The 26,418-nt window shown below is 37.6% G+C and overlaps 1 protein-coding gene and 1 pseudogene across 1 annotated transcript in view; both read left to right on the top strand.

Moving 5' to 3' along the window:
* The window catches only part of LINGO2 (leucine rich repeat and Ig domain containing 2), a 792,006-nt gene that overhangs the window by 135,269 nt on the left and 630,319 nt on the right, over nucleotides 1–26,418 (top strand).
* Nucleotides 583–24,846, top strand: LOC125082976 (BTB/POZ domain-containing adapter for CUL3-mediated RhoA degradation protein 3-like; annotated as a pseudogene).

Raw genomic sequence — 26,418 nt, 5'->3', positions numbered from 1 at the left:
GATAATCTCAGAAATGTCATGGAAACATATTGTGCCTGAAAGTACCTTGGGCTCTTGGTAAGTGACTCCACCTCTTTAGGGTCCTTGTCATTAACAGCCAAATATAATCTTGGCTAAATCCATTCAAGCTTTGTTGACTAAGTTTGTTTTAGCTAACATTTATTTGGTATTTCTTGTTTGCCAGGCTCTGGGTCTTTTACATTGTCTTATTTTTGACACTTCATTGTGGGATTTTGGTGGGAGATGTGGGGGGTTGACTGAATTGGGGTATAAAGAAGCCATTCATATCAACAAGGTAAACTGAGGACACACACTAAGATAACATAGGTATCTAAGGGCAATGGGGACAGGACTAGAACCTATAACTCCTAAATCCTATGGTCTTTCTACTGTATCCACTTTGTTATTTTGACCCTCAGAATAGAAGTGAACTCTTAAACTGACTCAGGCTCCTCGATATGAACCTAAATGATTTTATTGCACATATTGCACAATATTTATTGTTACCACCTCTGTGTGGTAACTGATAACTTCTCGACCTGAAAGACTGTCAGTGACCGTAAATGTCTTGGGCATGCGGAGATGGATGTAGTTGGTGGTCGAACCAGAGCCCCTCAGATCCCTTCTATGGGCGCTGTGATCCCATCCGTCCACTTCTGTGTGGTAAGCTGTAAATAGTTTGCATATTTGATTTTTTTTTTCCACTTGGACTCCTAGAACACAAGATGCTTCCTCCTTACACCATTCAACCCCCTGCGGCCCTACACCAATAAAGAGCCCACAAAGAAACACAAAAGTAGAAATTCCTGAACTTTAGATAGGACAAACTCTGAGGGGTAATATGTTCTGCATAGCTTCAGGAGGGGTAATACTGAAGCTGACATTTTACCTGAAATTGCAGCTTTGCTTGATTTCTTATGCTTTTTGTTTTACTTACTCACTCCCTTGCTCATTCTCCTCCTCCAAAAAACCTTCTTAATAACTTATCTGCTCTTGAAGCCTTCTTTGAAATTGACTTAGCGAGAATGTGAAATGAGAAAAATTTTTTTTTCTTTGAAGTCCTTCTCCCTGAGTTTTATACCTTATTTGTCTCTTTCTGCACTGTCAGCTGTTATTCTTTGCTGCTCTATTTATTTATTATTTAATTTTTTAAAAGTAAACTCTGCACCCAACATGGGGCTGGAACTCATGACCCCGAGATCAAGAATCCTATGTTCTACCAACTGAACCAACCGGGCACGCTCATTTGCGTCTCTCAATATGCCCTTTTTCACCTGTCCTAGGTAAAACATTCTAGATTCTAAATTTGGCTGCTTCTGATGTGTTATAGATTAGACAAAGCAGACTTGATAGATTTATGTATAAATTTAGAATGTTCAGCTATGAGGACTTGGGTTTTCCATAGATACTTCTGTCTCTGTTAGTTTTCTCTTTCACGGTTTTTCTGGGAAGTGATTTCCAACTAAACGCAGGCTACTTGAAACAGGTAAAGGGCATTAATGGTCTAATAAAACACCAAGTTATGCAGTGCAAAAAGAGAAGCAAGCCAACAGCATCATCAGGGGGCTAATTGTGCGGCACCTTTGGATTGAGTGACACTGATCAGAGAGCAAACACATCAGGCCCTACTCACCCTGACACGCTCCCCTCCTCCAGGCCCATCAGCAGGCCATTCATGCGATCAGCACATTCTTCACCAAGAGATCACAGAAGTAAATCCACTTGGCCAGAACATCTAGGATCTCAGGATTTGTGGGCACCTGGCTACTTATTGGGTTGAGACGTGTCTCTCTTCTGGGAGTCAGCTTAACTATGAACTATGATCATGTAGGACGCACTTGGCAATATCTCTTTGGGTATCTTTTCACATTGTGCTGCTGTTGTTAACACATGATTGTACAGCAGACCTTGCCTTTCTTCTCTGCAGGTCGTTCAGTGCAGTAGGAGAAAATATGAAAGTGCCCCCCTCCCCACTATCTCAGGTGCTTTCATGTCCACATAAATAAAATGTAGTCAGTAATTCCCTGCTGGGTGTGCCATGGACAATACTATATATAATTTTCTTTTCCACAAAGCTCAATAGGCTCCAAGGGATCTTTTTTGCAGGGAGCAAACAAGGTCTATTTTAGAGCCAAAATTATTCATTTTTATTTTTTGTTCTTTAAAAAAGGTTTTTTTTTTTTTTTTCTATTTCCATTATGGTAATACATGGATTTAGGATCCACTCTACTGGATTTATTTACTCTTAATAAATGAATAAATAAATTTCATATTGAAATACATGGCCTGAGATCTTTATCTGTAAAATCCTTCCTTGTTACGTACAAAGTGTAAATTAGTGGTATAAACAAGACTTGGGGAGGATATCTTTAAACTAGTTAAGTGAACAGGATGCTCTAGTGCCCTTAAGCACTTGAAAAGCATGTATTTATCCACAAATAGCTAGTATGCTAATTACTGCTTGTTATTATTTAGTTCATTAAATCCACTTCCCTAGAGAACCACACTAGACAGCTCTTTGTTTTGTGGCCCACTTTGACCTACTGTATACTGCTAAATGGAGTCAAATTTTGTTTCCGAAGAAACACTATTTGCCGACTCTATTTAGTAATTCAGACTGGCCTTCCCTGACATGGTTTTTACCATGCTTCAGTGACATTCGTGTGACTGAAGACATGGAGACTGCTGGTGTTCATTCTAACAGTGCTTGTGACACTTTCAAAATCATAAACATGTTGCTTTTTTCTAGCTTCAGAGGAAAACAGCATTGCATCTTTACTAAATATTGTGGATTCGTTGATATAAACATATTAATGATGAAGCAAGGTAAATGATAACTTGTCTTGACATGTCAAAGTGGTGAAACCAAAAATAGTCTCATGCCCTGCTGACTGTGTCCTCATTACTGGGAGAAATACAAACAAACAGAGAAAAAGCCCCTTAAGCCATTATTTCTGTTGCGTGTTTTGAAGAAATCTGCTTTGCTGAAATTAATCACCTTTAAACTATAAGCTGATTTTGCATTCCATAGAGTTTTCTTGGAAAGCTAAAGAACAATGACATTCTTGTCATTGAATGACTATCTTTTTTTAATAGCTAGAGTATAGTGGAATTGAGGGTGTTCTTTATAATAGAATTGACTGATACTTTATAGCTATAAACATTTGGATATTTCAAAACACTTTGTATTAATTTAATTTATTATAAATGAATAGTATAATATACTATGTCAGAAAATAAATCTCTTCCAGCCCAAGGCTTGTATGCTTCAATTCACCAGACCATAAAAATTATCTAACACATACAAGTTTCCCTTGTTACTTTGGCTACCAGGAACCTCAAAGATAATCTTGTGCTTAATTGCTGAAATTATCTTTATCTGTAAATCACTTAGTCTTATTTTAATGGTCCAGTTAAATATGCCTTTTGTAATCAATCAAAGCAAATGCATTTGGGACTAATCATAAAATAAACAATACACAAATCTATCTAATTGTGGCCTGTCAGATAAAAAGGGAAAAGATTAATAAAGTTCTTTACAGAAAACGGCTTAAGCAAGAGATTTCCTTCAATACCCGGATCTAATTTACCTCTGAGAACATATGGCATATTTCACTATTTAACATAGTGAAAAAACAAAAACCTGTTCCCTATTCATACAAAAATGCCAACCATTTGTTTTTTTCTAACTTGATTAAAATATTTTCAGGGACGCCTGGGTAGCTCAGTTGTTAAGCGTCTGCCTTCAGCTCAGGTCATGATCCCGGGGTCCTGGGATTGAGCCCAACATCGGGATCCCTGCTCAGTGGAGAGCCTCCTTCTCCCTCTCCCTCTGCTGCTCCCCTTGCTTGTGCTCTCTCTGTCTTTCGCTGTCTCTGTCAAATAAATAAATAAATAAATAAAATCTTTAGGGGAAAAAAATCAAAATTTTCAAACAGCTGATGGAAGATTTTTATACAATACAAAACATTGAAAACACCAGTAGCCTAAGTATATAATGAGTTCATTGATGGTATGTTTTTATGCAATTTGCAATAATACTGTTCAGTATTAGTTATAGATTATACTTCAACACCATAAGCAATGTGTTCTGTGATATAAACAAACAATCCAGGAATCACTTAGGTGAAATATCAACTGTCTTCACAATAGAGCAGTCTCATTGCCCCAGAGCCAGAAGGAGGTGGAGGAGCTCTTGGCAGAGGCCAAGGTTAAGGGGCTCCTGGGTGAGTGCCAGGCAGGCCTACAAAACAAAGGTACTTATGAGCTTTGCTGCAGAGATCCTGCTAACATTTCTTACAAGGAAGTACAAAAACTTAGAGCAACTTCAAATAAGCCAGCTGTACAGTTGGTGTAAAACAGTATTACCAACTATTAAAATACCAACATATCTGACAACGATTTATTGAAAAACTTAACTGCTTGACAAGCTGTCTTTGAGCTTTGATGGAAGGGTCATATTCATAAAAGGATGGTTACTGGGGATAAATTATGCCCTTGATCCTTTTAGGACAAAGCTTAAAGATTGCTGATTTTGAAGATTTTATTTATTTATTTGAGAGAGAGAGAGAGAGAGAGAGCATGAGAGGGGTGAAGGTGAGAGGGAGAAGCAGACTCCCTGCAGAGCTGGGAGCCTGATGCAGGACTCAATCCCAGAACTCCAGGATCATGACCTGAGCCCTAGGCAGTTGCTTAACCAACTGAGCCACTTAGGAGCCCCAAGATTGCTGATTTTGTTATAACTCCATCATCTACACCACTGTGAAAACACAAACAAGGGTAGAATTTCCTGAAGCCTGAATTTACAAAGAGAGACTGAATATTTTGCTGAATGAAGTCTAGGATGGCCGGGAGTGTAATTATGCGCTCATGGAGGCCACAGACGGGGCAGCCAGAGGCTCCACCATCTGGAAGAGGATGAGGACTGGAGTGGCTTGTATCTACATCACGCACCTGGCCACTGGGCTCATCTCCACCACTGAACTGGCAAGCAGACCTGAGCTGTCCTCCTTGAAGCCCAGCTTCTTGGCTGTGTTCCTGGCAAGTTCCCAGGCACCTTCTATTTTTCACTGAGTCTAGAAACCATCTTTTAAAATAAGCCAGAATATTATCGTGCTCTTTTTTTGGTGCAGTGAATTAGTTCTGTCTCTCCCCAAGTGACTGTGTTCACTTATTGATGTATAAGTCCATCTGAGTTCTCTTTTCCCATGTGAGAATACTTAGAGCCAGGATATTTTAGTTCTCAGAGGAAAACGTACGAATGAGTGTAAGCTGTATGAATGACCTTTTGTTTGCAATATTTTCCTGATGTTTACCACCTATTCAGGTTTCTTTTGGGGAGTTCCCTTTGGAATTAAGTGCAGCAAGTCCCAGAGGGATTCTGAAGTTGTTGGTTCATGTCTACATAGCACCTACCCATTCATTCCCAAGAGGCTGTTAAAATATCCAAAATAGTTCCGAAATTATCAAGCCCCAACAAACTAGCTTTTGGAACCTCTGCTTCTGTGATTATGAAACACCTAATTGCTTTGGCAAAAGTTCTTCCACTTCATGCTTTTGAATTTGGTTTCTCGATAAATAGGTGCATCTCCTGTTGGTGAGGACGTGTAACCAAAAGAGCTCTGAACTCCTAAAATGATGTTACCGCTGTTGCTTTTGATGCGTAGGTTTGTTTAAGGTGGAAGTGATTTGTGGCCTGCATTAATTGTTGGTCTGAATTTTGCAGCAATCCCACATGTCCACTTAGGAGTTTCAGGTTCACAGGGGCATTAGAGTCTGCAAACGGCTCCTTTCTTAACTTAGGCACTTTCTGATTGCTTTCCCAGTTAACTAAGTCCATTCTGGGAAATGCACTAATCTGGGGGACTCTCACTGATGTATCACAGGATTCATTTCCTTATTTTTCAGCTTTTTGTCTCCATTAAGTTTTACTTACCAAAGCTGGTGGATGCTCTTCTCTTAGCTTAAGAATTAAACTTGTCCTGGGGCACCTGGGTGGGTCAGTTGTTAAGTGTCTGCCTTTGGCTCGGGTCATGATCCCTGCATCAGGCTCCCTGCTCTGTGAGAAGCCTGCTTCTCCCTCTCCCACTCCTCCTGCTGGTGTTCCCTCTCTCACTGTTTCTCTCTCTCTCTCTCTCTCTGTTAAATAAATAAATAAATAAATAAATAAATAAATAAATAAATAAAATATTAAAAAAAAAAAAGAATTAAACTTGTCCCATGCACAACCTTGTGCCCACCAGGGGTGCCCTTCACAGTACCTGGAAACCTTGCCTATCTTGTGTTAGCCTCCCTCCTCTAAAGTCTACCTCAGACAGATAACTTTGCATTACTAGTGTAGATGGTTGTGTTTCTCATTTTAAGAACTATAGAAGGGCTCTGTGTGACTGTGGGCACAAGTGACCCAAGCTGGAGCCTGGCTGCTTTACCAGGTGCTTGAGTGGGACAGACATGTTCAGTGTCCTACTTCCTGATTGTATCCATCCTAGAAGGTATAGAACTTAATTGTTTTGTTAGGAAGATGTAATTGATGGGTGGCTGACTCAACATTATGGGACTGTACATATGTATACAAAAGGTAATAGACATGTTTTATGTGTTCATCAAGGAAAATGATACAGTTTTATACCAAAGGCATTGAATCTATGTTTTCCTAAGCATAAATAAAATTTTTGAAATGGCTTTATAACCCTGGCCTTATGTAGGCTATAAAAATATAGTTAGATTTTTTAAATTTATTATCCAGAACTCCAGCCTGTAATAAAAATTTAAAATAATCTGTGTAACAATCAGACGAAAACCTCTGTTAGCTGGCTTATGCTTCTATTATAGAATATATTCTGATAGGAATTGATTTTTCTTATAATATCACTAAGGGTAAAAGTCAATATTTATATTTCTTGAGAACCACTTAAGTCAAACGCTGCTTTACAATTTGGCACAAAGTGAAGCTTTATTGCATCTCACAGTTAACAAATGAAACAAGTTTCACAATCAAGTCAAATATGTTTAGTGAATTTTACTGGATATACTGAGTCACTTGATTGTGCTCACTAGGACCGTATGACCTAGACACCATCTTTGGTACTCTCTTTCTGTTTTAGTACAGAAACTCCAAGCAAGTGTTTTGATATAAACTTTTGTATAGGGCGCCTGGGTGGCTCAGTGGGTTAAGCCTCTGCCTTCGGCTCAGATCATGGTCTCAGGGTCCTGGCATCAAGCCCCACATTGGGCTCTCTGCTTGGCGGGGAGCCTGCTTCCCTCTTTCTCTCTGCCTGCCTCTCTGCCTATTTGTGATCTCTCTCTGTCAAATAAATAAAATCTTAAAAAAAAAAAACCCACCTTTGTACATAGATCAGGTATGAAAGGAAATAGCAAAGTTCAGTGCTCAATGAAATAGGCTCGTAACATCCTTACCTCTCAAGTGCATACCATCTTCAAGACTTCAGAAAATGTCTTGATAACACATTTGGAGGTGTCGTTAACCTCTCTGTTTGGGCTATAGATAAAATGCAGAATTTTAGGTTTAGAAGTGTTCACTGTGTGTAATGCAAACATACATGATGGTATGCAAACAAAAGTTGCATAAAAATCCTTATCTCTGTTTTTGAAGATTTATTTTTTATTTATTTATTTTTTATTTATTTGACAGAGAGAGAGACAGCAGAGAGGTAAGACAAGCAGGGGACGTGGGAGAGGGAGAAGCAGGCTTCCTACTGAGCAGGGAGCCCAATGCAAGGCTTGATCCCACGACCCTGGGATCATGACCCAAGCCGAAGGTAGACACTTAGCCACCCAGGCACTCCTCTCTTTTTAAAAGCACTCTGCTGCCCTTTCAGCGAAAGTATCCCATTTTAGCTAACATTTTATGTTTAGTAGTTCAGATACCTGTGAATATCAAGTTCAGATCAGCTAGTAGGTGGCTACAAGAACGTTACAAACACACCAACACATGCACATGCAAGTTTGACAGTACAGCTCTGTTTCAGGTTTCCTCTACAGTGATCCCAGTCTCATTTCTGCTTCAGTCTCTGGGTCCTTGAAATAAAGCTTATAGATGAGGTTATTATAGTAAAATTGATGTCATCTATTTTCACACTATGTGAAGTATAGCTTGTTTCCCTGAAGAAAAAATCTTGTTTTTTTAAAAATTTATTTATTATAACCAGCAAGCAATTCTTGAATACCCACTGTTGGTATTGTAGGGTGACAGGTGCTGAGAAAACTATGAATCATGAGGCTGTACAGCAAAGATTATAGGCTGAAACTGATATTTTAAAGCCCAAGACATTTACTACAGTTTAAAAATGAATAGAATGACCAGGCTAGGGAACGGTTTCATTGTGTCCAGAAAGACACATTTGCATGGATGGGAGGAGGAAAACTCAGCCTAGGAAAGCGATGTATTTAGTAAAGCCATTCAGAAAACACCCACAGTATGGAGATGGGGTGCCGGAAAGATGGGCACTAGAAAAAGCTGACCTTGACATATACTACATGAAAACAGTGAAGGATGACTTCGGTATTTCCTCCTCGAAATTGTACCCTATTTTTAACATTGGCCGGCATCCACTCAGATTCCTGTTGTTCCCCACTTTCCTATGTCATCGAGAGAGAGGGTTTTCCTCACCTGTTTTAATTGAAGCCTGAGACCGAGTGAGTAGCAGCAGGTAATGGTGTAGTTATTGAGTTCCGAGAACCAATACTGACTACAGATGCTTAAGAATATCCATTCTGATCATGACAGAGTTAAGCAGGTTTTCAGGCGATGACTCTGAATTTACCCGTAGAATTACTTAATAAGTCCTCTCAAATGAAACCATACATTTTAAAGAAAATAACTGGTTCATACGTCATTTCAAATTTATAAACCACGTCTCCAGTGCCATTTCACACATGAAAAATCAGTAATAGAATCATTTGGGGGATTATTATTTCATACAGATTTTAACTTGGAATCTTTTTCTTGGACAGTTTTTGAAAATGGAATATAAAACTATCTTTCTGGAATAGTTGAGATAGAGCTCTGATGTACTAGGTAATCTCCATCCCTTTCAAACTAAAAAGCATGGTTTGAAAAGCGCATATGGTGATCTCTCTTCCACAACCATTTAGGGAACTCATTAACTGAAGCCTTGGTTGGTATAATTACACAGTTGTGAAAGAGTACACCTTATACACTGTTCTTCTGCACTTTGTAAACAAGTCTTCACTTTATCAAACAACTGAGGATGTATAGCCATTACTTGAAAATAACAGTTCCAGAATAAGACAAGCTTTAGCACAAATGAAAAGTACAAGTAGTCATTCCCCTAGTACGGATTTGCTGTAAAATGTATTTGCAAGCAGTTCGACTTAGTGGAGGATTAAAGAAAGAACCTCTAAACCAAATGAGAAGATTTAAAGGCAATGAACCATGATGGATGATAATTTTGGCAAAATAAAATCTAACCTGCATACTTTAGCAAACTATGTTAAATAGGACTTGGTTAATTATAAATAATTCATTACTAAGCAAGAGAACAGAAAAAAATTGTGCCCTTATTTAGAGAGCACCTGAAAGTTCTTTTCAATATGTGTTTTTTTCTAAGTAACCTGTAGTTTAAACTGTGAAATTGATTTTGCTTTTTTTATACACACGCACAAATACCATTTAACTTCTAACCATAGATATTAGGGTTATAAATATTGTAGCATTGGTAGGTTTGTGCAGTGACATTTTAAATATCCACCATGTTGATTTTATTAGCTGTTTTTTAACAGTGAAATTTTGGCATTCCTTGTTAACAGCAGCCATGCTAATTGATACTTAAACAGGGCTTTTATGCTGATTCACATTTTTCTAAAATTGCTCCTCTCCCTCAAAATCTGAGTTCGGTTAGCAGTTGATTAACTCTTTCATTTTACTATAAATAACATATAGTGTTGTCCACTGGGATGAAATATGTCAACTTTAGAAATTTGAGTTGTAGCACCTTCAAGTCAAAGTGCATTACCATGTACCATACTGGTTTTGAATTCAGAGAAAATTGGTTTTAAATCCTGATTCTACTGCTTCCTGGTCATAGGGTCTTGAGCAACTTGATTTTAATTTTTGATGAAAAGCTGTTCATTCCTTTGCGGGCTTGGCTTTCAAGAGAAGTTTTAAAGATTGAGGAGTATCTTATAGAACTCAAGAACAATAGTCAGAGTTCTTGCCACGTAATGAAAAGACACCAGAAATTTAGAAATTCAGACAGCAACTGGGATGCATGTTTTATTTTCCTTTCTCTCTACAGACCAATTCATTCTGTTTTGTAAAACACATGGAGGGCAGAAGAGGACCACCCAAAAGGAGTGAAAGGGGCAGTATTTGAATGTCAATATTATCTGGGAAGAAACATCAAAATGTATCTACCCCACGTGACTACAATGTCCTCATTTCCCAAATAAGAAGGCTGTGGGGGGGATCGGTAGCAATATATATGAAGCATTCCTGAGCCAGCACATAGTAGGCACTTAATGAGGTTCATTCATTCTTATTCTTGGCTAGAAAATATCAGAACATCTTACACAAGGTCTTATATAAATCTTATATAAATATAGAGCATTATCACACAAACTTGCCTCCAAGTTTATGGAATCCTTGATCTGATGAGGTAATATTCAGTCTAACAGGAGAAACAAAGATCATGCCTAAAGCAGGGAATATAGTTCATATTTGTTAATAACTATGGATACCCATCCCTCCAAGGGAGTCAAACTCCATACAAGATAGCAAAGATGGTAACATAAGCACAAGGTCTGATTTTCACCTTAATAGAACATGGTTCTTTTGGATCACATGGCATGTTATAAGTAGGTGAGAATGACACAGGGCCAACAGATAGGATTGGGGACATTGAGAAAAGGCCATAAGAGATGTATGCTTGATTTCTGTTTTCATTTTGAAATTTGGTATTTGTTCAGCTTTCCAGAAAGAGTACCCTTTTGGAAGAACAACCCATATTTTTCAGTCTTATTCCAAGTGCATACGGAGGTGTGTTTTCTACCTGTTCCTCCTCTAAGGATGGCTCTGTTGACTCAGGCCTCTTGAACCAGAGCACTCATTCTCCTGGCCACAGGGACTCGTGCTGGAATGGAGATGGGACCGAAATGGAATCAGTAAGACCCAAAGAGACTTTGCAGGGGCTATCCTGACAGAGGCACTATATTTTCAACCGTGCTTCCACCTGGGAAAATACAGCTCTTACCTTACTGACAATAACGCAAGGCCTGAATATAAACCCAGCACGGAAAACAGGGAACCAAAAACAAGAGGACTTGAATCCTGATGACATTAATTTAGTCCCTGCACCAACTCTGGAGTGTGAAGACCGGTCTACCCCAGACTTTTGAGTTACATGTGTCAATGTCTCCATCATGTGTTTAAGTAAATTAGATTGCATTTTCTGTCAGTTGTATCCACATGTTTTCCCACAATCCAGAGGTTTCCCAAGCCCCGGTTTTCTCTTCTATGTGTCCCACCAAATAGATACTAACTTCTCAGTGTGTCAGTTTTCTCCTTTGTAAAAGACAAAAAAATAATATTTACTTGAAGGATTTATAAAGATTAGACAGGATAATAAAAGTGTACATTTGTTCCAAACACCATACTACAAAAATATCACATTACTTTATTTTGCTTGACTCTGGTGGGAAGAGGCTAACAGCAGTCACAAATGGGAGCCCTTCTCCATCTTTAGCATGACACACAATGTCCAAAATACCTTGGAAGGAACCTTCGGTCCATTATGGTTTCCACCAGGAAGCTTATTGCCAAAGCTCTTATGACCCATCAAAGGCAGGTATCACTACAGACTCTTTGCCAAGTGTGGATACCAGTACCTTTTGATGCAGCTTCCAAGACCATGATATAAGATGTTGAGACCTCTAAGTATCCAATGAATTCTACCAAACCAAAGTCTCATTGTCTTCAAGGAGATTTCCACACAGAACCCAGCTACTAAAGAATTTTTCACCACATCCCTTTACCAAGTACCTGCTGCCTATCTCAAACCACTGCAGCTCTTGGACTTTTCCTCCATCTTTCAATTCAGCAGTTTCTTTAGACTCTTCTTGTCACTGAGAAGAGGAAGAGTAAAGGATTCTATTATACCACAGCCATTCAACCCTAAGCCAAGAGTGTCCTATAGTCAGGTACCACAGTTACAACACTGTCATACCTTTGCCACTCATGCTAAGCTGTCTATACACTCTCTGAGCAAGGAAGCAGAAGTTGATAACCTTGAATGAGACCCTTGAGCAAGGAGGGTGAAGAAGAGCTGTAGCAGCCTCCCTCCCAGCTCTGTAGGTCATGGAGCAGGAAGTTTTCTGTTCTCTACTGCTCTAGGTGAATACAAGGGTAGAGAGGGGAACCTGCTGGACTATTAGAGTTTTGGTAAGTTTGAGCTAAAAGGTGAGTAATAGGCTAGTTGTCCCTAGCTTCCATCAGGGATCTTGTGGGCAGGTGACAGCTATTTCTCCCCATTGAATTCAGGGTCACATTTTTCTTTTCTAACACCCAGCCAGCTCCAGAATTCCAGTTCCAAAATGTATGAAATATGAAGCTCCTCGACTCTTACCTTTCTGGAAACCGAGTGAAGGATTGCTAGTTGTATGAAGCTTTGGTAATCCCACCTTCATGTAATTATGCAATGTTCACGATAGTAAAGGAATAGGGTAAGGCTAGAATGAGCAAGTTTCTGGGGTGCAGTCTCCGTTGTTTGTTTCTTTTCTCACTTTGAAACGCCCTCAAAGAGCTTATGGTACTTTATGTAGTTGGGTTGGTTTTTTTTTGTTGTTTTTGTTTGTTTGTTTGTTTGTTTGTTTTTAGAGAGGGAGAGAAAGAGAATATGAAGCAGGCTTTATACCCAGCATGAAACCCAACACAGAACTCAATTTCATAACCCTGACATCATGACTTGAGCCAAAATGAAGAGTTAAATGCTTAACTGACTACGCCACCCAGGTGCCCCTGTGTAGTTTTTAAAGGACATTATTATACAAAAATATTTTTAAAACAGGGAAACCAAGCAGAAGCAATGAACCTGGGATAGGAAGAGGTATGCAGTATGACTGTCAACCTCCTCCAGGGCCCTGGTCATCCGTGAGAAGCCAAAGTTGTCCATCTGTAAGAGAAGTTGACTTCTTCCTTCCTCTTCACCAGATTTCTGGAATTTTCTGAACCTATATTCCAAACACAACACAAACAAAGACAGTCCTTGGATATTAGAAAGACAAATCTATTTAGGAAGAATAAATATCCTTGGTTATGAGAAACAGAAAATATTGAGAAATATGACAATATTAATTAGCATAGCAGTGTTCCATATTTACAAAGTCCTAATAGTGCCAGTACTACACACTGATTAAAATTATGATATATTATTTTAAAAGGATGATTGCACAATATTTGAGGTAGTGTGGAGGCCAGATGTTTATTATCTGTAGTAAGAGGTCAAATTAAATACCCAGAATTAATAAACTAAGGAAATTGAGGACGTGTTATTATAAAATTATATATATATATATAATATATATTATTGTAAAATATGGGGACTAATCATGAATGAAATAATAAAAAGTATCACAATAGTGAAAAATGGTTGTACCCAGGAAGAGGGCATGTGAAAGAAAAAAGTGCAGATAAGAGAGTGCTCTTTTTTCCTTATAAGACTTACAGAACTTATTTGACTCTTAAAAGAATGTATTTGTCATACTATGAAAAGTATTAAAATCAATGTTTAAATTACAAAGAACCCCCCAAAATAGTTTATGGTGTGGTATTTTAAAATTTTCCAGTCAGCTCGTTGCTAAGTCTATTTTTAAAAATGGACTTTATGAAATTTTCATTGCTGTAGTTTAACAAGATCAGATATCCTGAAATACACCCCCTCTCCTACTGCAAATCACCTAAATACTACATAAATTAGAGCTGACATGCTTTGAAAAGCATTAGTGAGCTCACAAGAATGTAAAGGGAGTTCTTCATGACTTGCAAAAATAACAACAAAATCCTCATGAAACACAAGCGAAAACGTAATAAATAATACAATAAAAGTGGAAAAGCCCACCCAGAAAAGCCAGGGCTGTCCTGGAAGTGCATCCAACCCAGAAATGTCAAGCTTCATTGGTTGTCAGCCCCTCCGTGGAATAGGATTTGAACTTGACAAGTAGGTGAGCTGCAGCCGAGACAGTCCTCCCACCGCATACAAGTGAAGTCAGATACTCAAAAATGACAACCTTCAACTGAAAGGAGGAATGCTTTCCAGGTGAACCACAACCACAACAACAACAACCACAAAAGCTGTCCATCTCTGTTGGAATTTGGTGGGAAAAATTAATATCCTTAGTATGAATAATCTTCCCTCATAATTAGCATCTATAGCCCCTCTCTCGTGGAGTCCCGGGGTTTGAATTATATCATACACTCAGTCTAAAAAACCCCAATCCAAGATGCAACATTAAAATCAGGGTTGCCAGATGAGGCAAATGGAATACAGGATGCCCAGTTAAATTAAAAGTATTTCTAGCTGCCTTTGGATAGATACATAAAGATAAAAATAATTTGTGGTACATACTTAAGCTAAAACATCATTTGTTGTTTATCTGAAATAAACTGTAAGCATCTAAATTACACTTCTCGTCTTAATTTTATTTGCCTCAACAGTTTTGTGTTTTGCAGAATTTTCTTATAAGATTTCTTGCAGTTACTGGCTATGTTCCATTTAAATTGTAACATATCTTGGCAGTGGTCTCACCCAACTTCTTTAGTTATGTTGTCCATTGAAAATTCATTAAAGAGAAAGCATGCTCAACATTACCACTATGAGCCAGGATTCCGAACATATATTGGCATAAAGTTAACGACTCTGAGAGTGGTTCTTCAATTTGTTTTTTTTGAAGCACATAGTACCATCTTTATAGTATTAATTAGCTTTTCCATTATTCAGTATTACTCTGTATCTCATGACCAATGATTTTTAAAACTTTTGTCCAGTAACAGAAAAAGATAACTTTGTCATAAATTTATATTTCCTTTCTCTTCAACACTGCAATGATTCTAATAATAGTGATTATTAAATAATATGTATGTAAAGAATTGAATTCTTAACAAATTGAATTCTTCAGGAGTTGAAATCTGTTTCAAACAAATCTTGTGGCAAAAGCCGTAATAATTATTCATTTCAAGTTGGAATTTCTTGTTCTTTTCATATATAGTAGAGTTCATTTTAATAATAGCCTTGGCACTTAAAGAAATAAATTTTGGTTAGTTCTTTCTTTAACACATTCAACAAGTTCTTTTTAGCAAGATACTACTTCAGATAGTAGTTTTCTATCTTCTTTTTAGTTCTTTCTAGCAAGATACTTGTTTTCTTTCAATTTGCTGAGGACATATTGAGGACTGTGAACAAGAAATAAGTAAGTTGCACTCAATGGGTTATTAAAAATGTTAACAAGAATTTGGGGGCCTTTTCTTCAGAATTTAAGTATGATTTCAGTGCTTCAAACACACTGAGAAGTTCTCAACTGCATTTGTTAAGGAGCCAACAGGTTTTTGAATGTGAGAATTGAAGGATCTTCATGTAAACAGAGTCATAAAAAAACTTTAATTGATCAATTTAAACACTATAAATGATGAAGCAAGAGAAAGTCTTCATCCCAGGTAGTCCAGTTGTCCATAGGAAGAGCATTAAATACTGGTTCAGCAGTATAAGGCAAAACATGGGAAAAATAACCAACACTTCCCATAAAAACATTCATATTTGGCTTCACCTTTGAATAAATCATCTCTGCACCTTTACATAAACATCCAGCAAATTTGTATTATACCCACTGAAAGGGGTCCTTTTGTTTCTCATTAACTTCTAATTCAATAAGAGCCTCTGCAAAAAATGGCTGTTCTTTTTGAAGTCTCATCTGGAAGGGTTTTCCTTGTGAGCGCCTTATAAGCAAACCTTTTTCAGAAGAAAAACACTGCACAAGCAACAGAAAAAAAATTTTTTCTGCATTGTGGTAGTTGGTATCTCTGGCTATCTGATAAAAAGGCAAGGTGTTTAAATCTTTGATAATCTCTGTAAAAGGAAATGTAGCTGATGCATTTTTTATTTTTGTAGTAGATTTCATTTTGACACTTGAAAATCTGCTTACAGTTTTAGAATCAGAAAATGCTCCATAGCAATAATATTCAGGCATTCAGTTATAAAAAAGATGATATACTTAGTGGATGCCTTTGCAACTTCTGCTGTGATTATTTTACCTTTTGAATTTTGTTATTAATTACTTTTCTTTAGTATTAGTTAAGGAAATCACGTATCTCTCTGCTTATCTGTATTATATGTTGGCCTATATCTTTATATAAAGATATAAATATCTTTATATTGTATGTTGGCCTTTCCCTCATTTTTTATATTGACTGAACCATTATATCCTACACAAACAACTTTAAAAGTTCTTTTCCCAGGAACCTGGGTGTCTCAGTTGGTTAAGTGTCTGCCTTTGACTCAGGTCATGATCCCAGGGTCCTGGGATCAAATTCCGCATCAAGGCTCCCTGCTCAGCAGAGCCTGCTTCTTCCCTCTCCCGCTGCCTCTCCCTTCTGCTCATGCTTGCCCGCTCTCTAATAAATAAATAATTTTTTTAAAAGCCCTTTTCCCTTGTTTAATAATTGTCCGTTGTTTTAAAAAATTGTCAAAAAATTCATACCTACATTTTGACCAAGCTTATGTTGTATTTATAAATAAAAATTTGACAATATCAATCACTAGAAGAATTGAAAAGATTGATATGATAATCTCGAAACAGGATGTCATTGTGTCTGTCACTCAAGTCCAATTAAAAACTAACCATAAATACAGGAGAACCAATGAAAGGCCTCCAAACTCATAATAACTGAGTCTGATGGCTGATGCAGACTTCCCACTGCTATAAAGGAGAGCTGTATTTGTAAGGCACAGTCTGTAATGGAGCCAGACTGATTTCATATAAATATTTTGGAAGCCTGGTTTTCAGGGCTTGGTAGACTTCAGAAGCTTGGGGTGTTTAGGAATTGGTGGAATTTAGCCGGTTATCTGGTCCGTGGAGTTAACCTCCTATTGATGGTGAACTTTCAGAAGCATGACCCCTGCAATGAGGCTGTCCCGACTGGCTGAGCTGCATGGCCCGTGAGCTGATCAGGAGTTATCTCTGACTTGGGAATTTAGGCAAACAACAAGTCCTCTCTTATTTCTTGAATATGAGAATTAAATATTTTTAAGTGTGATCTTCTCTGAGTCCAGCCGTAGGAAAGACCATAAGGCATTGTCCAGATCTTCACGCATGGAAGTGCGATTCTCAGGGACAGCTCTTAAATCATTTAAGCACCACTAAAGATGTTTTAAAATATTTTTTAGGCTTTTAATAATTTATTGAAAAAAAGCTGAATATAGGACACTGAGGGTGTCCTGACAAACTCAATAAAGGGTATGAAGCAAAATTCTGTAGAACATGTGTGTATATATATAGGATATCCAGCAACCCAAGTAATAGGGCCAATATGAAGATAATGTTCTTGTATTTATAATCGTTTAACGGAAAGATTATAAAGGAAAAGCAGAATAAAGTAGTGAAAAGTAGTACAGTGACAATGACATGCTCACAAAGACATGTTTGTTAACATGAAAACATAAAAATGAACACAGATTACAGAAACTGGTTCTCAGAAGTAGCATTAAACAAGTTAGTATTTGTAAAGTGTTGTCACCAAAAGGAAAACTGCGCTTGAGGTCAGGAAACATTTGTGTCTCAGGTGGCAGAATAGATGTATTCTTAATTATGTGTGTGTCTGTATGTTTACATTATAATCAGCATCTACTTACAGGAATCCCTTTTAAACACACAGCGCACTGGTATAAGTATTTGCATAACTAATAATTGACATATATTAGAATGATCATAGATCGATACTCCTTAGAGTCCATCTGTATGTTGCTTTCCGTGTGTATATGATTTAATTTACTGTGTGATTTACATGAATCTTGGGTTTAGGCTTTTGGATTTTCCTTTTTACATCTTGAGTGATTTAATCTTTGGGAGTTCCCGTACATACCTAGAAAAAAGGTAAAAACAGTGTAGTCGGACATGTGCATGTGCTTACAAGATGCTAGAGGTATTCATTTCTCCAGTACAATTTTTACTTTTTGGAGTTGGTCTGACCCCCACCCGCACCCCTGAATTCAGTGGTGAATGATGCAGTCCTTGGCCAACACACACACACACACACACACACACACACAGAGCATATTCCCTGACTATAAGAAACTTCTAGAATATGTCTGTTGGGTAGATGGGTGCCAAGAAGCAAAACAACTAACATTTCTTACAGCCAATGCCAGCTACTCGAGTTTCATCCTTCTCACCCCCTTCCCAGTTACATGGCAGCACCTTCAAAGCCACCTTCTTCCAATTTTAAAAAAACAGAGGAGCTGTGTTGCCCTTTTCTCTCCCTCTCCAGCAATTGAATTGATTTATTCATCTATTTAGAGTGTCTAAGGGGCAGCAAAAATCTATTTTGTTTAAGGGGAAAAGAATGTTTACCTTATAAAAGGTTAAAGTGTCACTCCAGGACAATCCTTACACACGGCTGCCAAGTGAAAAACACCAGTATTTGGAATGTCAACGTGAGTCATGGCTTAGTTTGCTTCTTAAAATCCCAAACTGTTGTCCTTTCTTGCTTTCTAGAGCTTGCTGAATGGTGATCATCAAAATATAATAAAGGTATCTTTTCCTATATCCTCTGATAAAGGATCGTTTGGATGCCAAGGTGCTGGGCATTCTTGACCTTAAACATGCTGTGCGTCTCAGAGGATTTAGTGGACAGTATAACCATACAACATTGTATTTCTTCAGTTAATGTGTCACTTTTCCCCCCATGGTTGCTGTGATTTTTATACCAAAAACAGCAAGTGGTCAAGAGCTAAAATAAACTTACCAGCGTGTTCCTTCTGCAGAGATCTTTAATTTGTAGGATATCTATTCAGTGTGTTTGTGGGTTGTGGGGTGGTGAGTGGGGAGGTTGTGGTGGTCATTGTCAATTGATGTAAGAGAATTGCATAAATTTTAAAAAAATGGAGATCTTGCTAAAATCTTAAATTTTAAGGCTTTGCTAACGTTGTTTTGAGGCCTAATTGCATAGCTTTTTGTTTATTTGCAGGATAGTTATAGCGTGGCTGTTCCTCACAAATGACAAGGGTAAAGTAATAGAAAGAAGTTTTAGATTGAACCCTTCCCTGTTCTAACATATTTTGCCAGATTGAATTTAGTATTGGTACTCAAACTCTATCCACTCCAAAATCCCTCTCCCCAGCTACAAGGTTCATAAAAACAAAGAGACAATATTTGTGGAATGATTCTGTTTCTTGTGGCTCAAAGACATACCCACATTTGTAATATTTCTTTTGCTATGGCAATTAGGTCATGGATTTTCATGTGCCCATCTATCCTGTAAAAGCCAGATCCAGCTCTTACAAACCCCATGTGAACATTAGGAATGTTAACAGCCTGCCCAGCTTCCCAGAAGAGACATATGGGTGATGTGTGATCACATTTATAATGTGCTCTAGCTCTTTCCTCTCTGGCTTACACAAACAAGTGATGTGTAGATAGAGGTATGCTTAACATTTCTTGAATTTTTCCCTCCTAAACCAGTTCACCATTATTTATGGAAAAAGTACAGTCGCTAATCCCGTACAATTTATCAAAATCTGCGCAATGAAATGGGCCTAGAAGATCGTCACTAGTGAAAAACTGGATCCACTAATGTTCTTGATAGATACCACCTCTTGCTTTGGCAGCCTTTCTGTTTTTGTGATCATTTGATTTATTAAAATACATTAATCCAATGACTTGCACAAGATCATATTTTTTTTTTTTTGCAAATTAACACTATTATTAAAAATCTTCAGACTCTTCACAAACTTTGTTTCCCCCGTTACCTCCCGTAATTGACTTGGAGATGTTATTTGTTGCTTATGTTCACAAATTTCCTTCCATAGGTTCAGAGTTTAGTATAAAAGACAACCAGCCCCAAAGTGTTGTTTTGCAGTAATGAATGGCCAATACGGTCTCAACGAGATTAAAGAAAAACAGGTATCACTTTAGGTCATTACTTCCTTCAGAAAGGCATCTTCTTTTTTTTTTTTTTTTCTTTTTTTTTTTTAAAGATTTTTCTCATTTACTTGACAGACAGAGATCACAAGTAGGCAGAGAGGCAAGTAGAGAGAGAGAGGGAAGTAGGCTCCCCGCTTAGTAGAGAGCCCAATGTGGGGCTTGATCCCTGGACCCTGGAACCATGACCTGAGCCCAGGGCAGAGGCTTTAACCCACTGAGCCACCCAGGAGCCTCAGGAATACATCTTCTTAAACTACTCTGGTGAAATACATATTTTTCTCAGGGTCTAAGAGAGGAGGGCCAATGATGAAGGTATCAGGTGAAGGCCAGGAATCAGGAAAAAGAAATCTCACAGTATATAAATGATGGCAATTCTCAGATTCTCACATTGCCCAGACCATTGGCTTAATGTCTTTTGTGGCACATCCATAAAGAATAGTCAGTTGAAACTCCTAAATACTGTGGAACTGTTGATACTCTATGTAAACAAATAAGAACTTTCATTATTTAAACATTGATTTACAAATAAATGCATCTTAAAAGAAATCCCATTATCTTTGTTCCACCTTCTTTTAAATCCATTCTTTCTACCATCTGTTTATGTGTTGTCATTCTCAGATAGTATTGTTTAGATGCAATACCACACCTGGGAAGCAAACAACCTTTTAATCTCTAGGCCACACCAGAGTTCTTAACCTATTATACTCACTTTCTAAAAATAGGTTATGTTTGCATTAACTCAACCAGAGATTTGTACATATTTTTCTTTTTCTTTTCTTTTATTACTATTTTTTGTACATATTTTTCTTAAAATAGTATGTTGACCTTCAGGGAGGACCAGCAAGTTACAGTTAAGGTTATACTGAAGAATGTTAATTAGCATTCACCAAGAAACCTAAGGATGACAAAGATTGATCTTTGTACTTAGAGCGGAGTAGTTGGTTTAAACAGAATTTATAGCTATAATGTCCGATAACATAAGGCCATTCTTCTAATTTAAAATGGTTTCTTTTTCAGTGAGAACACGCACTTGTTTAAAAGCAAGGAAATTATTTTCCCTAGTCACAAATACTGCCATGTTATAAATCGGGCTTTGTAAGTAGTGTCTTCTTTCTGATCAATAATTATAAAGTACAAAAGAAACAGAAACAAAAAGTAGAAAAGTTTTGGGGTGCCTGGGTGGCTCAGTGGGTTAAGCATCTGCCTTTGGCTCAGGTCATGGTCCTGTGGTCATGGAATGGAGCATGAATCAGGGTCCCTGCTCAGCGGGGAGCCTACTTCTTCCTCTCATCTGCCTGCCACTCCCCCTGCTTGTGCTCTCTATCAAATAAATAAATAAAACTTAAAAAAAAAAAGAAAAAAAATTATAGTACCATTAAGTGGTGTTTGACTTCTAACTATAAAACCACTGTACAGTACTCATACTCTGCTATTAAGGGATCATCAATGGGCAAAAGTTAATTGAATTAATATAAGCCAGTTCCTAAACCAGCTGAGAGAATGGGTACCTACTGTTGAGATACTCAAGCAAGCAGATTCTGAATTTACCATCACTCTTCTCCACCCCTACTTCTCTGAGCACCAACCTGGAGCCATTTGAAAATTAGTCTCTATGCTTTTGATACACTTTTAGCACGTGGATCAAATTCCTTAGCTTGGGAGCAAAGAGATTCTCAATCATGTGTTCATTACCTGTATAAAACCCATATCCCATTATTATTACATTCCATTAAAGTCCCTTTCCAGCCACATCAAAGTTTTTACCATCTCCTGAATATAGGGGAAATGAAATGGAACCTTCCTGACTCTTGACTGCTATTTCCACTGCTAGGAATTCCTTTCCTTCCTCTTTCCCAGAAGAAAGCCTTTTTCCCTTCCATAGGCTGTTCCCTTCTCTGTGAAGCCTGATTGTGCCGTTTTTGTTGTGTTCCCATACCAGCTGGGCAAAAATCTGTTCACAAGTTTTTCTCCTCAGTTAGACAATGAATTCCTCAAAAGAGAAACTTAATCATCAATTGTTCTCCCCATATTGCCTTGTATTACTTGGCACTTATTTTGTTGCAGTTTGAGAAATGAATGAATAGTGCACCTATTTTATCTTGTTTTTTAAATGCTCTTTATGTGAAAGATTTCATCATGAAGTTATTTTACAATAGTCCAAAAATACTGGGAAAACTAAGAGGATCCAACTTCTTGATTCCAGTGCATTGGATGGTCTTAAAATGTCGTTTACAAAGGCTTCATGCCTCATTTTTGTTCTAGCTTATTGAGATACAATTGACACATAACACTGTGAGAGTTTAAGGCAGTGAGTAAGTTGATACACTTATATATTGTGAAAAGATTACTGAAATAAGGTTAGTTAACATATCCATCACTTCATATAGTTATTGTGTGTTGGGGCCGGGGGTGGGTAATGAGGAAAACAAGCCCAAGATGTTAAGCGTTTTTCTTCATGTCCCTCCAGTAGGGAGAGATGGAGCTGGAATTTAAATTCAGGTGTTACTACTCCTAGTCCAGAGCGATTTCAGACCTTTCTTAGGAGATGTATTGAGAAATCATATTACTGTCTCCTAAAATCTCAGAATCTGCCCATGTAGGGTTACAGTGAAGAGGTCTGCAATAGTCACCTAAATAGAAAAAAATATCATGGGTGAACGATTGGGCTCTCTTCATGATGATCTCCCAAGAGAGTATAGTTTCATCCCAGTTTTCCACTTCACCATCATCTTTGCCTTCACTCATGATGGTTCAGTAACTAGGAATTGAAAACCAGCAGCAGTTGCTACTGTTAAACACAGAAGATTCAATGTCATAGTCAGCATTGGATCTGGGCCTTCAAGGGGCAGTGGCTCTCTTAGAAGATGTAATGGCACACTCTAACTGTAAATTTCAATGCATTGAAACAAAAACTGAAATGTAAAGTGGCTTCTAGCACTTTGGGTAAGTCATAAATTCCATTTAGTATCAGATGAAAGCTATGTGCCTTTTCTCAGACCTAAAGTTGTTATTGGAATTCAATTATTATACCAGTTAAATTTAACATAAAATTTCGGGGAGGGGGGTAGGTCTGTCCTTTAATGTGCACCTGTAGTGGGTCTCAGCCTCTCTCTCTCTCTCTCTCTCTCTCACACACACACACACACACATACACTCGCTCACTCACTCATAAGCACATATTCGTTTTGTGACCATAGTTTAGACTTAGAAGTCTGTAGCAAAAACTACGTTGCATTCTAACAGTCCATGATTTTAATATAAAGATTGGACTTTCCCTAAGTATCTGTCAGTATGAATCAAGGGGGCTATTATTCTGAGAAGACAACTATTTAAATTTTTGTATCAGTAATGATTTTAACAAATTGGCAGTTCTAGGAAATAGCTGACCATTTATTTCTCTTCTAAGCTAAATCTTAATTTTTCCTCTTTTATGATGTACATTTCTTGTTTCCTTTTCCTGAAAAATTGTTGATTGTTGATACAATATTTTAACATGAAAAGGTGGATATGTATAAAAGTTTGCAGTTTGTTCTCTATACTTCACTTGTCAAGGAAATGGCTCATCTGTTTTCTGACTCCCAAGATATAGAACAACAGGTAGTAAAATATTCAAAAATATTCCTCTGCTTCAAGTATTTCTGGCTACAATACCAGTTCATGCATCATTTTAGCTCCTAGAAGAAAACAATAATGTGACAAAAAGTGTCAAAGGCATAAGACCTGTGACATTTTCCACTATGGGGTTCAGGGGAATGGACATGTTACTGCACTATATTTTGGCATGAATTTCTTATGAAATTCAGGAAATTTTGTTTAATTAGAAACTTAATTACAAGAGTTTGGGGAATGTTGGAATCAAATTTTGAGGTAGCACAGCTCTGCTGTAAATTTCCCTAAGTGGACTTCTGGAGTTGTGGTGTAAGGGCGTTCTTTGCGCATTTTCACTGAAAGGTGCCCAGATGGGGTAGAATTATAATCAAATATAGAACCAGGGTACACGTGTAAGGTATTTTATTTGTTGAACAAGAAGCAGCAAAGCTGAAGCAGATTCTGTTTACACATCAATAATCTGGATCTGAGTTGCCTTTACTTTATTAAGTTTAAGACTGTTCAGCTTTTACTGTGTCATTGTTCTTTGACTTGAAACAGAATCCATTCAATTAGTTCTAAGGAACCAGAAAATAAATAACTATTTTACTAGCAAATATTAAAGTTGTGGGGTTTGGGTTTTTTTTTTTTTTTTTTTTTTAGTTTTTTAGTTTTTTGTGTTTTTTGTTTGTTTGTTTGTTTGCTATGGTATACAATTTTTGGGATGTGAAAGCGGTGAACTTTCCAGAACAAGATTAAACACAGTGACTCTGTCTTGAGTCATGTCAAAGGAGGCTTATTTACTTTTGCAGTCAAGTGGCATCTTCATCAGGTAATCTTACTTTCAAGGACATCTCAAATCATGAACTCCAAAGGGCAGTGTTATATTGAGTATCTGGTGTCCCTTGAATAAAGGTGATGTATTTATCTGTGGAGGTTATTGGAATTCAGTTATTCCACAAAGTGTTCAGGGATGAGTCTAAGATATGCAGAACAGTTCTCGAGAAGTGCTGGGCTGAAGTCACTCTCCGACAGTCCTCCACAGAGAAGGGTGACTCATGGGACATTTTGCTGTGCAAAAACACTGCTTGAAAGATGTCCCTATCCTCTCTTAAAGCCTTTAGTTTTCAATTTGTTCAGCGGTAGGTTCCCTGTTACATAAGTATAATCTACGGATGTGATCACACCTGTTGCTTTGTGCTTTAGGACAAGGCACAGAGTGTGAAGAGTAGCCTTGATGTGATGCTTCACTGACCTGCTGATCCCAGAGTTAAAATAATAATAATAATAATAATAATAATAATAATAATAATGGCAAGTTGTATGGTTCTGCCTTTGATGACTTTTGACTATAGAAGCATAGCTTTGTACATGTAAGTTGCATCTAGGTAGAATAAAGGAGGCAGGAAATCTTCATGCCTCAATAAATTGCCCCTAAATTTGGCCCATTATAAATCAATTCCTTTTGATAAAATAAATATCCTGAGAGGCATAACCCAAGGATATGGCCTGTCATTTATGTTTTAATATAAAATAGACTGAATTAGATAGTTTTCTTATGAAATTAGGAGGTGTGAAGAGGTAAGGGAGAACACAGAGTATCATAAATCTGGAGAGAAAAAAAATTCCTGGAGGAAAATGAGGGCTGAAGGAGGGACCCACATGCTAACAGTCGTTGACCCAGGTGACAGCATGATGTAGAGTCAGTCTGTCTTACAGTCTTCTTGTATTTTCAAGTCATAGGTGAGGACCGCTGGGATGGTAACAATCCCACATGCCAAACACTCACCATGAACTATCTTGTAGTTCACTAAGACAAAGCAAAAATTTAAAACTAAATAAGAAATGGGAGGCCATTTTTTTTTCTATTAACTGACCATGGCCAGTAATCTGACATGTTTTTTGGATGTGTGTGTATGTGTGTGTGTGTTAAATAATGTCTAATTGTCAGATCCATGATGTTAGGAACATTGTCTTGATCACTGTTGTGTGCTCAATACACAGATCAGGGTCGCATACTAAAGAGTTGAAAACATTTCATGAGTAATGAGACAGATCCATAATAAATAAAACAATTGCATTTCCTAATCTCTGTCTGTGCTATGTGCAAATCTATATAGAGTCAGTTGTTGAAAGCCATACGTGATAGGTGGGTTCAAATCCTGAATCCACCCCTTCACTGGCAGTGTGAATTTACAGAAGTAATTTGACTCCTCTGAGTCTCAGTGTTTCAATTTATGTAATGGGACTAGTCATCATTCCCATTTTACAGGATTGTTTAATTAACTAGAGATGATGTGTTAAAGTGTCCAGTGTAAAGTACTCTCAGCATGCGGGAGTGATTACAATTAGGCGTGTCCATTTATAAAGTGCTTTCTGAATAGCAGATCTCTGTATGAAGAGTGTTTTGCTCTGAAGGAACAGCAAGCCTGGTGTATGGAAGTCAACTGGTTAAAGCCATATAGGTTACTAAATTTTCAATCTGTTCATTCTAGAAGAGAGAGCCTCTGAAGTAGTACTTTTATTTTCTGTTAGCATTTATTAGGGAACTAACTCATCTTGTGAACTTAAAAAATTCCTTAAACACATTTAGTTCTCTCATCCCCTCCCTCACCCCAATAAGAAAATATTCTGAGACATAAGTGGTCATAGGAGTCTTTTTTT

The sequence above is a fragment of the Lutra lutra genome, chromosome 13, assembly GCF_902655055.1.
Source record: "Lutra lutra chromosome 13, mLutLut1.2, whole genome shotgun sequence".
NCBI classification, from domain to species: Eukaryota; Metazoa; Chordata; class Mammalia; order Carnivora; family Mustelidae; genus Lutra; species Lutra lutra.
This window is presented reverse-complemented; position numbering and strand designations above follow the sequence as displayed.